A 23846-nucleotide genomic window follows, 5' to 3' on the forward strand; every position below is an offset into this window, starting at 1 on the left:
TTAAATAAAAATATGATTAAAACCCTATAGGAAGATTAGCATCTTATATTAAATTCTGCAGGACTTTTCCATAAAGGTTCTGTTTGGAGATATATACTGAGGTTTTTAGAATGCTCTAGAGCTTAAGGCCTGATTCAGCAAGATCTGTAAGCATGTGTTACATCTCTTGATGAGCACCTCCTGGTGGACAGTCACAAGACTGCTGTACAGGACCACGTGCTCTTGGCTTGTTGGGACTGAGCAGTGATTAGGCACTGCCTCGTTGGCTCTGGGTCTCTAGGTATGCACTCCAGCTGCAGATCCCATGTCTGATACTGTCTTGGCAGTGAAGACCCTATCATCCAATTGTTTCGGCCCTGAAACTCCTACCAACTCTCCTAAGACTCCCTAAGAGCTGTGGCACACTCTCAGAGTTCCACTCTGTGGACCCTCTGCTTTACTGTTTCCCTCTTTGAGGACTACATGACAGCGTAAGCAAGTAACACAGAGACTCTGCAAATAAATTTCTATACCAAACACACTTTCCTTTTAGACAGCACAAGAGATACACAGATCATGGGGAAAACAAAACACACACACAAATCCCTGCCTCAGTTTCCTCGCCAATCCAAGAGCCCTTTGGCATTTGTCAGAGTCTTTTCAGGATGTCTAGGATCCACTTCTCATTCTATTGTACAGCCTTGCCTGTTTCTGGTCCTAGACTGCCTCTCTCTCTGAAATGGCCACTGAGAAAACTCCCCTTTTATAAAGTTGTAGTCCCTTTTGTCAGTTGGCCATCCTCAGTGACTTCAAATCCCTCATCAATGATCTACTGCTTGTTTACGAGCTCACCTAGAAGAACTGGTTCCTCTGGAGATTAGCCATCTAACCAGAACAAGATTATTCAAATGTTGATGCAAAAAGAAAAGGAGGACTTGTGTCACCTTAAAGACTAACAAATTTATTTGAGCATAAGCTTTCGTGAGCTACAGCTCACTTCATCCTTAATGACTGTCCCATTCAGGGTGGAAAGGCAGGTGCCAGTCTCCCTCCCTTTAAGACAAGAGGTATGATGCAAGAATACAGTGAATGAGAGCCATAAGGGTATAAACATATTAAGGCCTGGTCTACACTACAGAGTTAGGTTGATATAAGGCAGTTTACATCGACCTAACTCTCTAAATCTCTACACTAAAATGTAGCTCCCAGCGATATCACTCACCCACTACACCAACTTAATAACGCCACCTCCATGAGAGGTGCACTGCTTAGGTCAATATAGTTAGGTCCACACAGTGTCAGTTTAGACACTGCATTGCTTATGTCGACTGATGCTGCCATTTAGAAGCCATCCCACAATGCCCCGAACTGACAGTTAAATTGGTGCAAGTGCTCCTGGTGAGGACATGCACCGCTGACACAAGGCGTGTAGTGTGGACATGCAAAACCAATTTAATTACTGCCTGTACATGGGTTCATGTAACTTAGGTCAACTTAATTTTGTAGTGTAGACTTGCCCTGAGTTCATAAAATTAAACTGTAATTCATAAGTTCACATAGGCAAATTTCCCATTGTCTAACTTGAAGCATGTAATTAGTCAAATGGAAATTAATGACTTAAAGTTACACATGTGCCTAAGGACTTTGCTGAATCAGGGCCTAATTGAGGTTTTCAAAATGTTTCATTTTTACTTAAAAAAAAATCAAGTTAAGGAGTGAAAGCTAAAATCAACCAATTTACAAAACCCCCAAACCTTCAAAACACTCTGAAATAGTCTTCTAAATAGTCTTTTTAATCAGTTTGTAGATTCAGATACCAGTAAAATATTTGCTTTGGAATAAACGTCTCTTACTAATGTCCTGCTCAATCTCATGCTGTTCCTGTGGACTCAGAACAAAAAGCCTAAGGGCTCTTATTCAGGGATACTGCAATAGCTGTGTTTGTAATTTATAACTCTAGACAGGGCAACAAATTCTATTATATAAATATTTGAAGCTAACACGAGGAGAGGAATACTTTAAAACAATCCTTTGCTCAGAAGCTGCACTTCCAGCACTTTTCACTTAGTTTTCATTATTTCACCACAGGGGAACAGTTTCAAGGAATTATTATGTTAAATAATATATTAAAAAATGAGCCTTGGAATCTTCCCCCACCCCAATAAATAACATTTAACATTTGTCTTTGTGGTGGAAATATGTAGCAGACAACTTAAGGATTTCTTTTCTTTTCTTTTCTTTTCTTTTCTTTTCTTTCAAGAAAGTATGAAAATATTAGCAAAAGTTCAAATCTCCACCACTCAAAATATTATGGGTCAGGTCCTAGCACAGTAGATAGGTCATTGCTCCATCATGACTGCTTTGTATCATTGTGTGCTTTAGGACATAACAGCCAGTGAGCAATCAGGGAAGCCTGGTTAAAAGACAGGAGAGAAACCTGAAAAAGTATAATTATGGAACACACAACCTTTGACACTTTTCTTTCAGTCTGATTCAACTTAGTTTTGAATGGCACCATGTCACCAACACAGCGATCCCACTCCCTTCTGTTGTATGTCCTGTCACATTGATGACCTCAGTGATATTCACCCACTAGAACACAACCAACTTGCACTCTGATTGCCAAAGGGTGCACCTGTTTCACTGTGGATCTGATGCTGGGAACTCACTGCTTGTAGCCTTAATACCCAAAAACTTGTTTTCACAGTTGGTTATGTTCTTTAGGGAGTCTGGAGACTTAATCTTTCTTGTGAGAAAAAAAAGAAAATGTAAGCCTATGACTAATTAGCTGAAAGTATGTGAGTAATTCAACTCCATTTAATTGAATATGGTCTCAAATTAAAAAAGAGTAAATAATTATCCCAGAACCTTTGTATTGAAGTTCACTGGCCTCATCTGTATATTAAAGGAAAGCCCTGGAACGCATATGTCATGAGTCTTGCTGTCATAAACCCAACTACTTTGTAACAGAAATTACATCTACATGCAGAGAACATTGACATTGAAGAGGTTAACTTACTATTATTATTTTATTTACAGATGGTCAGAGAACAGGATACATTGTTTGCAAAAACATCATGAAAAATGTGTCCCATTTTTGGGTGGAAATTTCAAAAATAGAATAATTTCCCAACCAGCTCTATTGTTTGTTTATTTACAGAAGTGTCCTCAAAGTGCTGTGTGCTTTCCAAATATTCCCTGTTCAAAGAAGCTTAAAAATTAAACTCATTTTTTGTTCCTTTATCTATGCAAAATAAATAATTTTCCATTAGGAGCCAATTCCTGAGTTCTTAATTAGACGTGCCACTGATTTCAATAGGAGTTTTACCTGAGTAAAACATGAGAAACAAATTATTAAGGATTACAGTAGCTGACCCAACAGAGCACTAATCAAGAACAATAATGGACAATATTTGTTAATAAAGTGACTAATTAAAATAATTTTATCTTTGTTGACATTATAATTTGTATTGCATTAGTGTCTATGCTCTCAGTATCATTGTGCTAGGCACTGTCCAAACTCCTAATAAACAGACATTCCCTGTCCCAAGGCATGTAGTAATAACCAAAGGCCGTATTTGTCATTTTCCTATGCCAGCTGTATGGATCTCATCCTCAAACACGGATTCAGAGATTCAACTATTGCCATCCACTCCAGCTCTCTCACACACACACACTCTCTTTTCATATTCGTATGTTATAGAAAAGGGAATCCCAGAGAAAACGCTGGAGCAGAAAAAAGTATTACATGATATTAATAACTAATGGGGCAAACAGTATATTGTACTCACAAAGGTTACACATTTATGGTGTCGGAAGCCAAGGACACTTCTAAAACGTAAAGATTCTTCAAATAAACATATTGGTTTAAATACAAGGAAATATTCCTAGCTCAGCAGGTAGTTGGTAAATAAATCACACTCAGGCTTCACATAAATACACATGTCAAAGCATTTATCTGGTAATAAAAAAAAACGATTCTTAAGGAATGCAGTTCAGATAGGGAAGTGTCAGTAACTTTGCACATTTCCCATTTTCAGCCTATTAATTTCAGCTTTTGACAGAGGTGGAGCTGGGGGGGGGGCAGAAACCCAGTGTAAGTTTTTTCTCTTCTCCCAATTTCACGTGAATAGACAAAGGAAGGGAGTCCCTGCCTGTCTGCCAGACATGTAGATGCTAGATACTAGTGGATATTAGATACGAAATGCCAGTTGGTATTTGATGCTTTGCCAGGTACTGGGAAATCCAGGAGTGGCGTGCTGGAGATCCTGGCCCACTCCAAAATTGACTTTGGGCTTAGGGCTAGGGTTGGAAAAGCTTGACAAATGCTTATGTAAAGCTTGCAGAATCATCTTCCTCTTATACTCCTACCAGCACTTCATTTTTCTCTCAATCCATCCATCCATCCTCTTTCAATCCTCCTCTTAACCAGGAGACCCACGTCCAGTCCCTCCTCTTTGTCTGCATCCCTAGGTTTCTCTAATTTCCACTGGCTAACGTGCTTCTTTGTAAAGTGGGTAATTGGATTTAGCCTAGTCTCTCTTTCGTTCTGATTAGATCTTCCCTGTGTCAGAAGCATTAAATGAAGTGCCATTGGGAAGCCTGTGGTGTTTAGATGTTGCTTGTAATTATTAGAATTGGGAGCACTGGCTATTGGGAGTCTGAAAGGACAGGAAACAGGAAGGAGGGGAGAGGAGTTGAAAGGCTGGGAGAAAGCTACAGAGGGTGCAGCTGCAGCTTGGTAAAGAGGTTTCCACTTTGAAAATAAAGTCCTGTTGAAGCTTGTTAGTACCTTGCCTGGTTGATACAACATTTTGGCGATGAGCATGGATCTTCTGCTTCTGAACCCATCTGCACCCTTTCTGCAAAGCCTAGGCGAGCCTTCATTTGCTTTTATTACCTGGATCCATATGTTTGAGACTTATCTGCTTGCAATCAGTGCTACAGAGATTTCTGAAGTAAGAAAGTGTGCTCTGCTAATCCACTGCCTTGGAGCAGAAGGGCAGCATATATTTTACACTTTTCCCCTTGCAGATGATAAATATGAGACTGCACTCACTGCATTAAAATTTTTTTTTGTGCCAAAAGTGACTGTAGTAGCTAATCGCCACAGATTTCACCAACGTGAGCAGAAACCAGGGAAAACTATAATGCAGTATATTGCTTCCCTTAGGAGTCTGATTGTAATTTGTGACTTTGGGAATATGGCAGATGAGATGATTAGAGACCAGCTCATTGAGAAAACAACCATGTTTCATGTAAGAGAACGCTTAATTCTAGAACCACAGTTTACACTAGAAAAAGCAATAACCATTGCTACTCAGATTGAGTCAGCTACAGCTGAAGCCAAAATAATAAGCATGGATACAGAAGGCATAGTCCAGGCTGTGACTCCTTTGCAGAAGAGTTCAATACCACTGCAGACACACAATTGCAAGAGGAAAACTAATGGAAAACCATCGAATCAGCAAATTCTAAATACAGTAAAAGCATGTTTTCGCTGTGGATCCCCACAACACCTTGCAAGCTACACAGGATGTCCAGCAAAAGTAGCTCAGTGCAATCATTGCAAAAAGATTGGACATTTTGCTAAAGTATGTCGTAGCAGCCAGTTCAATCAACAGGTGCATGCAGTTACAATACCAGATGTTACTGTGCTGAGCATGGACAAAATCACTGCTGCACATATTCCAGAACAGATAAAGTGCACTGTAAACATTTCCGTCATACCCTCAGGTAAACCACACTCTACTCAGCTAATGTTGGACACTGGCTCAGCAGTATCTATACTACCTGATTCCATCTATCTGCATTACTTTAAAGATGTGCCTCTTACTGAACCCAGACTTCACTTGGTGTGCTATTTGCAAAACCATATTCCAGTACATGGCTGCCTGCCAGTAATAGTTCGTTTTGGTGATTGCTGTGTAACTGCAGAGTTCTACATTGTCCACAAAGGCACTCCTATCCTTGGCAAAGATTTATTGGCTGCTTTAAATCTCAGGGTAGTTAATGGACAAATTGATCTTCCTCAGCAAATCACTCTTGCGGTACACACACCAGTTTCAGCTGGGACCCAACACCAGGGTGAGGAGAAACTTGGCTGTGCTTATGGGTTTCTACATAAAGTTAAAACGCAGAATAATGTGATGCCTGTAAGACAGAAGTTACAGCGCTTACCATTTTCAGTCAGGGAAGCTGTTTCAGAAGAACTTAGAAAACTTGTTCAAAAGGACATTATTGAAGAGATCGACTCCTCAGAATGGGTTTCACCTATAGTAGTGATGCAGAAGAAGGGTGGAGGCATTCTAAGGGAGCCAAATAAAGCTATTGTGATTGACAGCCATCCTCTTCCTCACATAGAAGAAGTATTTGCAGAACTCCGTGGAGCAAAGATGTTTTCTACTCTTGATTTGCAGAGCGCATACCACCAGGTTATGTTGCATGAAGATAGCAAAGACCTCACAGCATTTATTATACATGAGGGACTATTTCATTTTAAACATGTTCCATATGGTCTCGCATCTGACCCAAGTGCCTTTCAAAAATGATGTAATTTATTCTGAAGAATCAACATAGTTCAGTGCTATCTGGATGATATTATCGTGTTTGGAAATACTTCTGAGGAGCATGACAATAATCTGCAGTCTGTACTAAACTGCATCAGCACAGCAGGCCACCAGCTCAATAGGTCCAAATGCAAATTTAGACAAACTGAATTCTCCTTTCTGGGGCACACAATTTCACAGGCTGGACTAAAACCTGATCCAGATCATATCCTGGCAATTTCAAATGCTCCTCCTCCAGCAGATTTGCAAACCTTATGTTCCTTCTTGGGTCTTATCTCCTGGTATGCAAAATTCATTCCCAATTATGCTTCTGTCATTGAACCGTTATGAGAATTACTACAGAGAAGTTCAACCTTAGTGTGGACAATGGATGCACAAGCTAGTTTTGAAACAGTGAAAGATTTGATTGTACATAGTCCAGTACTTGCACTATTCAGTCCTGCATTGCCCACAATTGTAACTACTGGTGCTTCTGATTATGGACTTGGGGCTGTTCTCACACAACTTCATGAGGACAACACAGAGAGGACTGTTGCATTTGCTTCAAGGACACTAAGTAAAGCTGAGAGAAAATATTCTACAGTTGAACAAGAAGCACTTGCTTGTGTCTGGGCTACTGAAAAATGGAGAACTTACCTGTGGGGCCGCACGTTCAAGTTAAGCACAGACCACAGCCCTTTGACAACATTGCTCACCACAAAAGGACTGGGAAAAGCAGGATACCGTATTGCTCGATGGTCTGCAAGACTACTCTCTTTCAATTATGAACTGGAATATAAGCCTGGAAACCAAAATGTGGTCACTGATTGCCTTTCTCGCCTGCCTTTGCCTTCACCAGATGGTCCACCGGAGGATAAGGATGTAGTGGTTGCGCTTATTACAAGCACTCTCACTGCGGTTCAAGAGAACAATTTCAAGCTGCTTGTTCAGCGTGTCCAGTTCAACAAAAACTATGGGAATTTCTGACAAAGAGATGGCCCAGTCACCCTAAAAACCTCGACCCAGTTTTGCTGCCTTATTTTAGAGTTCGGGATGAACTTTCTTTGTTTGATGGCTGTGTGCTACGAGGTACACACCGGCTCCTTGTGCTGGAAGAATTGCAGTCAAAACTCATACACCTGGCACACGATATGCATCAAGGAATTGTCAGAACCAAACAATGACTACAGGATCTGTATTGGTGGCCAGGGATGGACTCTCAAACCGAAGCACTCATAAAATCCTGTCACCTGCCAAATGCATGATAAGACAGCAGTGACATGTACCCCTCCATTACAGCCTGTTCTTATTCCTGAATCTGCATGGGAAAAAGTGGCGATTGACATTGTGGGACCCTTTGATACCGCTCCAACTGACTGCCATTATGCCATCACTTTAATAGACTATTTCAGTAAATGGCCTGTCAGACCCAGATGACCACCTGTCCAGGCTAGAGACTATGTTATGTAGTATCTACAGTGTTTTCAGTGTAATATTTCTGCCAACAGTATAGTGTCTTGTTTCCTATTTGTTCCTGTGGTTAGAACAATAATGCTTATATTAATTGGGAGAGTTTCTTAAGAGAGGAGGGAATGTGGTGTTTAGATGTTGCTTGTAATTATTAGAATTGAGAGCACTGGCTGTTGGGAGTCTGAAAGGACAGGAAACAGGAAGGAGGGAGGAGGAGTTGAGAGCCTGGGAGAAAGCTACAGAGGGTACAGCAATAGCTTGGTAAAGAGGTTTCCACTTTGAAAATAAAGTCCTGTTGAAGTTTGTTAATACCTTGCCTGGTTGATACAACAAAGCCCCAGAACTCATGAGATTTAAAAATAGAAGTTGACCCTGCAGAGATAACCAGACCTATTGATCCTCCAAGTCAGAAGGCATTGTGTAGGAGGTTATTGGAAGACAGAAGATTCTATTGTATTCTATTCAATCTATTCCTTATACCACCCTCATCACCATAGTGTCTGAGCACCTTACAGTAGTTAATTAAGTGACACAACTAACATCCGTTGCATGTGGTTTGTTCTTTCGCTCATCCTCTCCCCACGGGAGAAATTGTGTGTCTAAAGCAGTGTTTGTTTTGGTAGGGATTGTAGCCAATCAGTTAATTTTATCATCCATTTATTGTTATGTGCAATTCATATGCTGTTTCATATATAATCAATGTATGCTAAATAGATGTAAATTGTAGAATTATAGAAGTACAGGATTGGTAAGTATTTAGGAGTGATGAGTGTGTATTAAGTATGTAAGTAAAGCATGGCTGAAACACAAGGTCTATAGGCTGAGACCTGTGAGATTTTAGCTAAGCCAAACTTGGCCATATGATTAAGAACCCTCGACATGAATGGGTGACCTACGAATAACCCTATGCCAGCAAGGTCACAAGGTTACTACATAAGATGTTCCAATAGGTGATGTTACAGAAAAATGGATTGCAATATATCACAATATATTGTCCAAGACCACAAGACACCTAACTGTAACATCTTTGAATGTCTGTCTTGACTGCAGGGTACGTGTTATGCGTACATCCTAATGAGAATAAGAAGATCTATGAACAATCTATGAAAAATAGGGCACCCCGATCTTCATGGGGTGTGGAAGAACAGATAAGGAAAAAAGGGCTGGCACCTTCATGCATATTCATAAGGTGTTAAGTGTAGTCAACATTATAATATAAAAAAGGGTTCCCTGGTTGGGTAAAAGTGGGAAGACCCAAGGGACGACCCCACAGGAAACTGCAGCAGGAACCATTCCTCTAGCAATTATTATCTACTGAGAGGTCCATTGGACCCTAAAATATCTTTGAGGATGTGAGTATGACTACAGTTATAATTATTGCATAGACTTTTGTAGGATTTCTATATGCCTGGGGAATCGTACCTTTATTTATTGCTTTAATAATACTTGTTGTACAGATAAGACTTTGTACTTGCGATTGTGTCTATGGGCATTATCCTTGGACTGTCTGTATTCCTACAGCCTCCAAACCTGAGAAAAGCACCAGAGGCAAATTCTCTCTGTTGAGCTTGAAACTGTAGCAACCAGAGCTGAACTCATGGTGATGTAATACAACATCACTAAATTCACTTTAAACAAAATAAAACATGACAGGATTTTTTTTATTAAATATATACATGCTGCTTTCATGTGGACATCATTGCAAAATGCGGACAGATACATGAAATTAAGTGGCAGGCTGCAACTTTTATTAAACTTTGACTCTGGAGGGGGGCGCTGCCCACCCATCACCCACACTCTCCTATACCAGGCATGTAATTGGTTCCAGTGTGGGGGTTACAGGGCTCCTTATATATAACTCGTAACTAGCACCATTTTTACAGGACTCCTTCCCATATAACCCATAACTGGCGCTTGGGTTACAGGACTCCTTCCCATAAAACACATAATGCCGGGTGGCTCTTCTCAACCTATCTCCCAGGAATCAGCGTTCCCCTGAGAGGGGACAGAGGGTGCAGCAGGATGGGAACCTTGGCCTGTGTGGGTCACAACATCTGACCTCAGCCTGCGAAGGCCACAAGGTCTGACCCTATCACCAAAATCCCAGGTCTTTTACCTCTAGGAACCATTCATGTTATTTTCTTAACTGCACAGGAAACTGACTGCAAGTTGCAACAAATAAACACCACCACCCCAGTGCCTCAATTAGGTACTAAGCCTGTTCCTGCTTAAACCAGTGCAGCTTGAAGGTGCTGTGAGGAAGGCAAACTCACTCCCTGGTCCTCTGCCAATTAGCCCATTGGAGAAAAACATTCCTTCCTGACCCCCTAAACAGGCAATGCGCTAGGCCCGCAGCACCTGTGAGGCCAGGTTCCCATTCCTAGTTTGAGTGAATGGGTGGGCTGCTGGAACAGAGCAGAAGGAGACTCCACATGGCCCCTGTGCTGGGCTAAATCCTAGGAGCTGGGGAATGCTGGCCAATCAGCACTCCTGTTCCCCAGCTAGCCAATGGGTGCCAGAGACACCTACGGGGAGTAGCTACCTTTTGTCCCTTGACATATGTCTCCCTTCCTTGCTAATGGGACTTTCCGCCTTTCACCGTTGGCTCCATCAATCCCCCCCACACACACACACACACACAAACACACACTCACTGATGTGGGTGGGTGGCATTTGTGTTTGAATTAAAGAAGTCAAGGGCAAAGAGGATTGCATTTGGAGTGAAGGGTAGTGAGGTTTGTGATGGTCCTTAGCACCTGTGGGCGTTCCTTCTGAAGTTTGGGATCAACCCCGAAGAAAACTCTGTCTCCCCACAGATAAAGTACTCTTTGTCAAATAGGAATCCCATTGAAAAGAAAAATAATTGGCTTTGGTGTTCGAGTTGAGGATCAGTTTAGTTCTTATAGTTTCACAACTGACTCACATGTCCCTATAAACTCCATATGCGTGTCGTTTTTAGGATTTTTTATGAAAAGGAGTATTAAAATAAAAACAAGTGGCTGATGACATTTATTGATAATCAGGATGACAGGGTTTAGGGCAACATATAGATTAAGTTGTAAAATAGATTTAATCACAAAAGTCATAACTTGTATCATTTTTATTTTGGACTCAGATCCTAAGCTTGGTATCTGAGATATGATGCTGGAGAAATCATTATGGCGATGCTCAGTCTTCCAGGAGTATGAAGCAAATAGTCAGTACAATTTCTGCAGAAGCTAACTCTATCTTTTTAATGACATCATCAGCATACCTACCATCTATGCTACAGGACCTTATTAATTTCCAGGTCCATTATGTTGCCTGATTCTTCTGTCCACTTACATGGGTGTCAATCAAGAATCAATCCACTGTGTTCAATGGAGCTATACTGGTGAAGCTGAGAGAAGAATCCGACCCAAAGACGGATTAGGTTTTAGGAAGGAAAGACTTTAATGGAATAAGTTTCTTTTCCTCTGAAAGTAAATAATAGATACAGCCAGTTATTAGATGCATAAGCTCAGCACCAGAAGAAGTAGGCAAAAATAAATCCCTGATAGATTAAGAAATAAATAATAATCCAAAATCATATGCAAAAGAGATATGCTTCCTTGGTCTGAGCATACTTTGTCATTTTGTGCTCATATTATGAAACTATATTAAGAGGGTAAATGAGCCAACCATGAGTAATATTTAGTATAGAGCACATCAGATGTCAGAGAGGCATGTGACAGAGATGTTATAGAGACAGAGTTCAGCATTCAGTGGAGAAGATGTTGACCCAACACAGAAAGAACTACAGATCCGGTTGCTGTTGATCATTTTTCACAAATCCCCAGTTGTTCAATTTGATGTGCTGCTCTAAAATGTTAGTGGGTTTTGTTTGTTTGTCTGTTTGTTTTTCCAATCTTTTTCTTTGCTACCAAAGAATAAAATAAAACTATAATATCACAGTGTTGTTTGAAAACATATTTATATTTGTTTACCCTATAAAAAGAGATAATAATGTTATGTTCCAATAATATTAAGTTGCAATGTTATTTGCAAGATTGCAGAGCTTTTAATTTTCTGATTATTTCCACAGTGGGAGTTGCAGCTCAATTTCTACCAAGACACTTCTATCTGTTTCGGTTATTTTTTTATTACAGCTCGAAGCAACAATAATTGCCTTTAGTGTATGAAAACATGACTGAAGAGACAATTGTCATCCCTAAAGACTAAAATCATCAGCATGCATTTTTTATGTAAAATTTTTGTAAATTAATTGCAGGGTCCTATAAATATTATATTTACTAAAATAGTGTTGTCTGCCACCTTCAAAGAAACAATCTTTAAAAAAAAAACAGGCTTCAGACACAGTATATTTCCTGAGGCTCATGGTGAAAACAGGAAACAAAGTATTCTCATTCTACTTCTCTAATTTTGCATTCAACAACTTTTTTCTTCCAAACTTTTTACTTTTATATAAACAATACACAAAAAAGTCAATACAAAGCTCAGCAATCAGGATCCTTTTATTAAAGTGCTTTTCCAGTCCTTCACTAGTTAGGAAGGACCACGGCTGAACAAAAAATGGATTTTCAATCCCACATAAGATTTCAATATTTTGACATTTGTTTGCATTCCAAATCAAAATGAAAAAATCAAACTATCAAAACATTTTTGATTTGGAAGTGTCAGCATTAAATGTTTTGTTGTTCCCAAATTGAAATGTCTTGTTTTTTTTATCTGAAATGTTCCTGTTCTGCACCAAGGTGGCTCAGTCAGAGGGAGAGAATAGAATGGAAGATGTACTTCAGATGGGAAGCAGGGTCCCACAGACAGCATGAGGGAAAAGGGCCCTGGAACTACAATTCCCATGAGGCACTGCAGCAGCTCAGGTGGACACAGAGATTACTGAACTCAATGCAAAATGGAACGTTTTGTTTCAATTTTCTGATGGAAAATTCTGACAAAAGCAATCTGCTTCTGCAGAAAATTTTGATTGTGACAAAACTCCATTTTCTGACTGGATAGTGTTTCATTCAAAAAAAAGATGTAGACCAGCCCTAATTAGGACCCAATCCTGTAAATGCTGGGTATTCTCAACTCACACTGACTTGCACAGGATTTGAGAGCACGCAGCAGCGCTGGGGAGAGGCATGAATCATGCCCTTAGTCCCCAAAGTTGGACTTGCCTATACTACTAAAACACTTTGGATAAACAAATTAACCATTCAGAGGCATGTTCGGTGGAGATGGATGTGCCAGAGTTCTGCATTGAGAGCAGGTACTTATTTCCAACACGTTTCTTTCCCTTTTAAGCTCTTTTGCTATCTTGCATCAGGTCTTTTCAACTGCATTGTAGGTGCTACAGTAAAAGAGCTACTCAGCAGGTGTCTGCAGTAAGTTGGATATGTCTGATAGTCACTGAGTGGAGTTCGTCTTGGCATCTAAATCACTCAACAAATAGAAGGAAAACTGAAAGTACTCCACACTTCCAGCTCCTCCTCCTCATGCATGTATTCTGTATTTGACATTCAGCCAGCTCTGCTTAGGGATCATGTCAGCCTGTCCAAACCCAGTGCTAATAATTTTCATTGGCTACTCCCTACCAGGACATGAAAGAAACAGGAAGAAGGAAAGGAGGGATAGGAGAATTGACAGGGGAAAACAGAGGAAGCAGGAAGAGGCCATGACAGCTCTGGGAGGAGGGAATATTCAGCTCTGAAACGGAATGCTCACCTATCAAAGAAGGAAGGGGGGGGAGAATAATGCACATTACCTATCCTTTGTTACTGATGTGTGGGGGGCGGGGAATCTAGCTGTACATTTCTTGCAATAAGGACAAGCCACAGTGTCCTAGTTTCAATTATATCGGCGTATGATGGCAAACGATGGTATCCATGGCAAATCAACATTTAAATAAACAAAGACTGCTGGGAATTTTGCCCCAGCACAAAGTGTTTGTTCCCTCACAGCAGCTTCTTGCTGCTTCTTTGAGGTACTGAAGTCATCTGACCAGGGGTGCCACCTGTGATCTCCCATCTTGCACATTCCCAGTATTGCTGTTCTCAAAGGTTCACCAATTATTAGACAAGCTCCCCAAACTCATGAGACTGACTTAAAAAGTCATGAGATTTTGTAGAAAAATCATAAATATTAGGTTCATTTGAATTACCTGCTGGTTTTCAAGCCTTTAAGGTGCACTCAGATCACACTTGCAAGTTTTTACTCTCTGGCCAGAAGGGCTAGAAAATTATTTTTTATTTTACATGAAAGCTGAGATTCTTCTCTCGTCCCAAGTATCCAAGGGGTGGCCATGTTAGTCTGTATCCACAAAAACAATGAGGAGTCTGTTGGCACCTTAAAGACTAACAGATTTATTTGGGCATAAGCTTTTGTGGGGGAAAAAACACTTCTTCAGATGCAACAGAACCAGAACTGGTTTTTTACTCATGAAAGCTTATGCCCAAATAAATCTGTTAGTTTTTAAGGTGCCACTGGACTCCTCGTTGTTGTTTTTTCTCTAGTCCCCTGACTCCAGGAGCTAGGGATTCAATTAAAGCAGCTATCACAAGGCTCATAATACATTTGTGAGTTAAGTAACCCTGCATTCCCTAGGAATGACTCTGGGCCTTTTGTAGATCCCATGCCCTCCAAGATGATGCAGGAAAAACATCAGTACAAGCACTGTTTTATCTCCAGATTGTGTGAACACCATCTGGGGTCCTGTTGGCCTTCTAGAACAGTGGGAATAAATTGAGCTCTTGAGGCTAGCTCTTCAGGTAGGGTAAATAGGCACAGTTCCACGGAAATCAATGGACCTATTCCAATTTATTCCAACTGAGGTTCTGGCCCTTAGTTTTATGAGGCAGCAAAGTGAATTGATACCAACTGGCTTCCAAACAAGATTTGTTGCCAAAAACAGATGTTTTGCCAAGAAAATCTGACTCCTTGTTTGAAAGGATTAAGGGTCTGATCCTGCAATCATCCATGCTTAGAACTGGAACTATGAAAACCCTACTCAGCAAATGATTGAATCAAGTGCTTAGCTTTTGTTATCAGCAAAGTTTTAAGCACATGTTTAAATCCTATTGACTTCAGTGGGACTGAAGCAGGTATTTCACTGCATTGCTGAATCGGGATGGATTTAAGCAGGTGAATTCAGGATAAAGTGCTAGTCTCTGCATTGTCATTGTTTCTATCCATGTTTCAGACTTTAACGAAAAGTTTTGGTATTTGGTTTTGTTTAGTTTTGAAAGAATCTGCAAGTTACACAGATGAATATATAATCCCTTGCACTCCTACCTACTTGCTAGATGAAGATCTCAAAGTGGTTTATAAATATTAATGGTTGAACCTTCACAACAATCCTTGGAGTTCTGAAGCATTACTTTGTTCAGGTGACGCAGCTCTGAAAAGCATCCGTCTTTGGAGTTGAACAAAGCAGCTGTGTACCAGTGCACAGAAACACAGCACAATAATTTAGGACAAATGGTAAAAAATAATAATAAACAGGAACATGATGAATCACTGAACTAAAGGTTATTGTGCATTTTTTTTCTGCACTCATGTTTCAGTATTTAAAATACCTGGAAATGAAGAAACAAGCAATGATGGGAAAATATCCTTTCATAAAGTAAATAAAAGAAAACATTTGTGTTTTATTTAGAACAACAGGAGCTGCTGTACAATTGGAATCTTTGTTGGTTGATCTTCACAAGAAAGTTATGGGAGAGACAGCCTTTGCCATAATTCTTCCTAATTATTCTAATGCATTTCATTTTATTTTAGTGTTTTCAGCTTACAGAAACAATTAGCATCAGTTTGTTCCCAGTTTTAATGGAGATAAACTCCCTGTTTCCCCCCGAAAAACTTCACAATATGGCTGGAAATGTCAGCAGTATTTAGACAAAATGCTTGTGAAAACATAAAATGGAAACAATACATCTTTCTATAATGGAAACAGTTTGTCTGATTATCTCAAACAATGTGCGTTTCCAACTGCCCAGGAGGATCATCAGAGCTTATGAAAATCAAACTCTGTTTTTTCTGCTTCATTCAATCTTGGACAACAATATTGTCTCTAGATTCATTTTATATTATCTGGCTTTATAAATATATGTTAGAGTGTATTGTGCTACACTGAACTTGGAGTATGGAATGCATTTAAAAATAAAAACAACAAAAGAAAAAAACTATTATGCACTAATCATAGTTGGAAGGATAGCTTCTCTAGTGGATAGAGCACTGGACTGGGACTCTAGAGACCCTAGGATTAATTCCTGCTTTGGTCACAGATTTTCTGTGTGACCTTAGGAAAGTCACTTCTACCCTGCGTGTTACCAGGTCTATTTCATTCCTTAAATAGATGGTGGTCACATCACAATAGTCCAGGTGTGAGCTATAACTCAAAAGTTCTTTCTGCTCCTTCATGAAGCATCACTCCTACCTTCTTCCCCATCTGTAAAATGGGGATACTACTCCTTTAACTTCACAGGAGTGTTGTAAGGATAAAATCCATTAATGATTTTGAAGTGCTCAGATACTACAGTGAAGAGGGCTATACAGTGGAGAGATTTCTAGACAGAATAGTAGGAAATTAAATTACTGATATTTTACAGTAGTTAAAAAAATGTTTGTTGCAGAAAGGCAAACACAAAGGAAGATTAATAAGTATTGTGTGCTTGAATGTTATAGTGTTACTGTTCTGCTCATTATGAAGCTGGGAAGCCATTTCAGCTTTTTTTTTTAGTTTATTTGCATATAGGCACTACAAGAATGTTCACGCTCCACAATGGCTTAAACAGTTTGCTTTCATTCACTACTCACAGCTTGTTCAGTCTTTTCTCCTGTGTCTTTCAGATTCGGTGTTAGTGTCTCCTACGTAAAAGAATAAATGGACACAAATCAGATGTCAAGAATTATAACATTCATAAACCAGTCGGAGAACACTTCAATCTCTCTGGTCACGCGATCACAGACATGAAGGTCGCTATCTTAAAACAAAAAAACTTCAAATCCAGACTCCAGCGAGAAACTGCTGAATTGGAATTCATTTGCAAATTGGATACTATTAATTCAGGCTTAAATAGAGACTTGGAGTGGCTAAGTCATTATGCAAGGTAGCCTGTTTCCTCTTGTTTTTTCCTACCCCCCCCCCCCAGATGTTCTGGTTTAACTTGGATTTTAACTTGAAGAGTGGTCAGTTTGGATGAGCTATTACCAGCAGGAGAGTGAGTTTGTGTGTGTATGGGGGTGGGGGGGATGTGAGAACCTGGATTTGTGCAGGAAATAGCCCAGCCTGATTGTCATGCACATTGTGTAAAGAGTTGTCACTTTGGATGGGCTATCACCAGCAGGAGAGTGAATTTGTGTGGGGGGGTGGAGGGTGAGAAAACCTGGATTTGTGCTGGAAATCACTTTAGATAAGCTATTACCAGCAGGACAGTGGGGTGGGAATAGGTATTGTTTCATATTCTCTGTGTATATATAAAGCCTGCTGCAGTTTCCACGATATGCATCTGAGGAAGTGAGCTGTAGCTCACGAAAGCTTATGCTCTAATAAATTGGTTAGTCTCTAAGGTGCCACAAGTCCTCCTTTTCTTTTTGCGAATACAGACTAACACGGCTGTTACTCTGAAACCTGTCCTAGAAGGATGTGAAGTTAGGGGAACCATTTCTGCTTTGTGGACAGAGTTCTGTCATATTGACCATCAACTGCTGAAGAAGTTAGTGCAAGTGTCAACTGTAGAACCCTAAGCTTCTAGGTAAAGGATGATAACATGCAATGATTTCAGTTTATTTAAACTAATGTCTAAAGCTTTTACGAATATAAAAAAAACTACTGAAGATACTAAATCACGAATTGAATATGGACTTAAAAAATTGCATATGTTAAAAGATTTTTTTTAAACTGTTGCTATCAGTGTGCAACCTATGTCTCCTTGGTCTACAATTTTCTGTTAGTACATGTGTCCCTCATTAATAAAAAACAAATGCTCTTCAGTAATGAACATTAACAATTGGAAAAGAGCTAAAAATAAAAATGATGACACATAGTGCTCCAGATCAAAGTGGGCCTAAAAATTGTAAAAACGGGGGATTTAAAAAGTTTGAAGAAATACATAAAAGAAATGAGTAAACAAAAATCCATGCTGTGTTACTCCAATTTCACAGTAATGCAACTGCACTGATTTCAGCTGAATCATGCCTGCATAAAACTGGAGAAATGCCGTGGTGAATTAAGCAGTACATTTTAGAGTGCACCAGGTCTTGTGTCCTGGTTGACACAAATGGGTGAAGGTACCAAGAAGTCCAGTATGACTCTCAGATAAGGACCAACTGTTAATTATCTGAAGCTATATCAAGAGACAACACAGCCAAAGTTTTCAACCTGTTTTGCACCCAAATGGTGGTGGAAATCTGGTGGATTTTCCCAGTTGAGGATTCCTCTTATTTGCATGTATTCCCAGGATTCACAGACCTGTTGTAGCTAGCACTACTTCACCCCTCCTTCCACTCCCGTGGTAGAGAGAATTCCCAGGAAGGAAGAGGATATGGTTAGTACTCCCTTTTACTCTGGAGATGCCTCATCTGTTGGAATAGGCCCTTGGGGGTCACAGGGAAAACTTTATTCTACCTACATACTTAAATTGTTGTCATCACCAGAGTATCCAGGTACCTCACAATCACAAATGGATTCTATCTTCACAACATCCCTATGAGGTACGGAAGTATTATCCCAATTTTACAAATAGGAAACTGACATAGGGCAGATGAAGTGACCCAACCAAGGTCATATAGGAAATCCATGGCTGAACCAGGAGTTGAATCCTGGTCTCCTGAGTCTCCATCTAGTGCCCTATCTGCTAAGCTATTGCTCCCACAGCAGCTTGCTGTAAGCTATAAAAATCTCTGCTATGTCTATATGCATGTTCTTTTTCTCCTTTAATGCTCTGTTTCTCAGACATCCAAGTTTAGAATTTTTCTGTTGGCCCCATTGTTTCCTGTCATGTACTTGGTAGTGATGTTTTCCTACTTGTGTTATTTGCTTTCTGAAGCCACTCCATTCATGGAGTTCAATAAATGGTGTGTTTGCCATCAGAACAAATTTGAGTCTAGTTTTAATTATAGCAACAAGCTGCTTTCTTCAAGCATGTTATGGGTGTTTCATTATTTTAAATTGTTATCGTCCATATTAATTACAGAAACAGTTGATCTTTTCGGTGAAGCTAGCAGCTGCAAATCCCCCCATTTTTTAAACTTCTCCTTTTAATAGGTAAAACATCAGGTAAAAATTAAATCAAATTGTGATATCATTCAGCAGAAAAAATATGTAGATTACCAAAGCATTGCATCCAGATTTTATAGGGTTACACTGCTTAGATTTACTCAACCATATCCCATAGTATATGATCACAGGCAGCTGCACACTGCATAGCTCAATCACGAACAAAAAAAGCCCTACATAAATCATGCAGCAATGGCAATGTTACTAATGGGACCTTCAAAATAAAAGGATGCTGGAAAGTGCATTTGAACAGGACCTACCTCCTGCCCTGTAGGATCTATGCATAGTATTGTTGGTGAGACATTCATTTTCTTGCAAATCCTCTAGATTTAAAGTGAGGGGCAAAATCATACTGCATGCATTATGCATAAATTAACAATATATTCAGAGTCATAATAATGAGGACAGGTGATTTAGTATTTATTGCATGATATTTTAACACTCAAGCCAGCAAACACATAAACAATCACCTTTTCTCCTTGTCAAAGTCAACATCTGAAATTCATGCAGATTTAGACTGCTGAATATTAGTAGCCACTACTTTCTGCAACTTCTGCATGAAAATAAAAAGCATACATGAACAGTTAACGACACATTCCATTCTTCTCACACTTTTACCAAATTCCTATCCTTTTTCATTCAATGAGCTGTACCTTTAAGTGACAATAGGAATTCACTCCTGCTTATGAAATATAAGGTGGTAAGACGTCTCAACTAGAAGATGGACTTTACCTTCCTGTTGTGATTGGGACCCTGTGACTGATAAGATGTTAAAAACCAGACAGGACAAACTTAAACTAAATATTGGTTGAGTGTTAAGAAAAATGTTCTAAGAGGGAAGTCAACTCCAAAAGGAAGTGACATTGAATGACACATTTAAAGCTTGACTGGAGAAAATACTAGACATTTGACTCTAAGAAATAATCCAGTATTGGGTGGGAGATAAGTTGTATAGGTCTCTTCTGTCTGAATCATCTACGACCTTGTGCTTGGTACTGTTTTCAATCTTGGTCACATTACGGTCTATGGAAGTTTTGCCAATAGATCACAGTTACACTGGAAATCTGGAAATCAGAATCTGGCCTACAATGACAGTGCTCTAAGAACAAAAGTTCTCAACGTTTAGTACTGGCTGAAGATTAAATAATTTTTTCTCTTTACATGACAAGAATAAAGATTGGGAAATTTTACAGTGCTTCGACTAAAGGACTTTCAAATGTTTCTTCATTGATCTAGCTCATTCACATCAGGCATACAAGTAAAAAGAAAAAGAAAGGAAAAGAGAAATAAAAAACAAAAAACCTGGAGCTCAACTAATCAATGAAACATTTTCCCATAGGATCCAATGAATGTAGGCTAGTATAAATCAAGAGTTTATAATAAAAGATCAATGATCCTTTTCCCTAAAAGGATCAATAAACACTCCCAAACATGTTTTATCCAATCAAGAAAGACTTTTGCAATGACTAATACTCCAAAATTAATGCTCAGAGCAGTTAGTTAGATACTACTGCTAGTTCTCTACATTTCATGCTTTCTTATCCACGTGTCCCTCCCAGTTTGCATCAGACCAATTCATATCTTTCCTTCCCTAACAGGTCTCTAGATAATACACAGCAGCATTTGTCTGTGTGGCCTAGCATTAAACAGGGACCATTAAACAGTCAACTCCTATCTCTTCTATAGAATTAATGTCATTTTAACTCTTAAGTGCCTTTCTGCACTATACTGTGTAAGCAAGATATTTTTAAGAAGTCACCAGAGAGTCCTCTTTCTTGCCTGGCCTATTCTTCACATTTAAACCAGGGTATGGTAAATGTAATTTAGGTCCTATATCTGGGAACTATCCCTTTAATAGCTAATTTTATTTTTCCCTTTTCAGATAGAAACACACAAGGAGGATTGACTCCCCCTTTGTAACAGCAAATGCAACCAATTGAGTTTCTGTTGGTGTTCACAAGCTGTGCATTTTACTACTTATATGATAGTTAAAGATATAAACAAGGCATTTATCAAGATTTTTAAAGTAATTTTATTTATCCTCCTGATGTTTATAATAAGCTCTTTCGAAGCTTGAAACAGAAATTCTGATTTGCTTGCCAAAATTTGTTTTTGCCACCCTGTGTATTTATACTACACTTGGTTATTATTGTAGGGTTGCGAATGAGAGCTGAGTTGTTAATATTGCTGGGAGCACAGGATTTTCTGGTTTGAGGATTTTTTTCTAAATTATGATTTTAAAATTATTATTACATCATCATTAAATTATTATATATCATATTTTATATAGTATATGTATCATATATTATATTGTTGATATTAAATTATTAATAATTATTTATTGCATTATTATTTTTGAAATTATAATTTTAGACATTATTATTATCTGTTTATATATTTTTTAATGATGCCATTTCTTTTTTAAAAAGCACAAGAAAATGACATTAATTTTGCAGATAAATATGGTCAGGAGCATCTACTTGGGGGCATAGGTTGTACCCATTGCATTCTTCCCTTTCTGCTACCCAAAGCCTTTTGGTGAGGTAAAGGGGAGGTGTTGGCAGAACAATGAGTTATAGAGTTGACGCCACAGTGAGATAGTTCATATCCCTGAGCTATTGTTGCAGGCTATTTGCAGACTCAGACAGATACAGTTGCTTTGATTACATTCAGTTCATAATTTCAAGCTTTTCCTTTCAACCATGAGAGCTAGACTTTCTTATTTTTAAGAAAACTGAGATCTGATGTTACCCATCTGATTCCAGGAGCTGGGACCCAGATCCTCAAAGATCTTTAAGCACTTCCTAGGACCCTATGTACAGGCTTTTAGTGTGTATGCCTTAATCCAGCCCTGTATTCATAGTTTCTATTTTTTATCTTTTGAATGCTCCAGGATTTGCTCTTATCAATCTTCTTGCTTGCTGCAGGCTCACTTACTAGCTTGCTGCACACATGAGAGAATGCAGCTCTCTTCATGTGACAGAGGTTTTGGTTGGGCCTGCAAAACCATTTCCCCCACCCCCTCTCTCAGATATAACCAACAGCTTTTCATCTTGATCACAGCTCTGCGGAATCTGAGGATGGTTAATGAGATGACACTTTGGGACTTACTAGGTTCATTTAAAAGGTGTGTGAAACAGGATCTTCAGGTCATTGCCAGCCTGCTGCTGCAGGAGAAGCTGAGTCTGTGATGTTTGTGCTGAGTCTATGAACAGTTCCCTACACCTCAAAGAAATGTTTCAAGGGACAATAGTCTGAATAAGCTGCTGATCCAGGGACCACGGGGCCTCTGGCAAGGGTTTGGTGAATGTTAGCACTTGACAAACATTAAATAGGTATTCATTACAACCTCCCTTGTGAAGCAGGCGACCATTGATGTCCTTGTTGTACAGATGGTGAAACTAAGCCATAATGGTAAAACAACTTGACTGAGACCAAAAAAGATAGTCCGTATCAAAGCCAGAACTAGTATGCAGGAATCCCTTGCTTTTTCCTGAAGTTACCCCACTACTCCTTGCTGATATGTTCACTGTTAATGTGGCCCCTTTTTGTGACCAGAGATCACACTGGTCACTCAGCTGCAGGCAGTCAGCCTGGAGGAAGCTTGCAGAAGCAATAGCATGATCTGCAGCATTGCCTCCCACAGCCATGAATCAGGCTGAGATCCTCCCCACAGTCAAGGTGATGCAGAGATAAAATCTCTAGACACCATTAATAACTGCCTTCTGGAGCAGCTAGTCCTGGAACCCACAAAAGGAGAGGCAATTCTTGATTTAGTCCTAAGTGGAGCACAGGATCTAGTGCAAGAGGTGAATATAGCTGAATATAGCTTATGTGTGTATAACTCACATTCCCTCTGAAGCACGTGGCATTAGCTATCTAAAGACAGGATACTGAGCTAAATGGACCATTGGTCTGACTCAGTATGGCCATTCTTATGTTCTGAGGTTATCTATGGCTGTAGGTTTCAGTATCCCAAAGGCCAGCCCTGGATAGCAGTAGATGGAACCATGTATAATGCACTGGGCCAAACTCATCCTTGGTGTAAAAAAGTACAACTCCTTTGATACACACCAGGGCTACATTTGGCCTGTTTGCATTTGTTATAAATGAGCAAAAGCAGTAATACATAATGTATCTCTTTTAAATGATGGCTATAATAGTCTATAATGTATATATAAAATTATACTCAGCATGTGTGTTTATATTAGGAATTAAACAACTATATTGTTTTTATAACGGAAAAGATCTCTGGAAACAATAGCAGCAAAATGACTTTTATTTGCTAAGAACAACAATTCAAGACTGCTAATCCCAAAAATTTTTACTACAGGATCAGCTAACAAGAAACACATGACTCTTTAATGACACATTATCACACAATGACAAAGTAATAGGATGCATGTTGCTACTGTTTTGTTTTGTTTGTGAGTTAAGATGGAGAAAAGCAATTTGCCATTCACATTTTAACTCATTATTGTACATTTCCCATATGCTATCCATGTTTCTTTCCTTGCTCTTTTAGTAGGACAACTACAAAAAGCCACATCATTGATAAGTAGCTTCACGATCATAGCCAGCTAGGATAGCTACTG

Source organism: Lepidochelys kempii, chromosome 6 (assembly GCF_965140285.1).
Source record: "Lepidochelys kempii isolate rLepKem1 chromosome 6, rLepKem1.hap1, whole genome shotgun sequence".
Classification (NCBI taxonomy): domain Eukaryota; kingdom Metazoa; phylum Chordata; order Testudines; family Cheloniidae; genus Lepidochelys; species Lepidochelys kempii.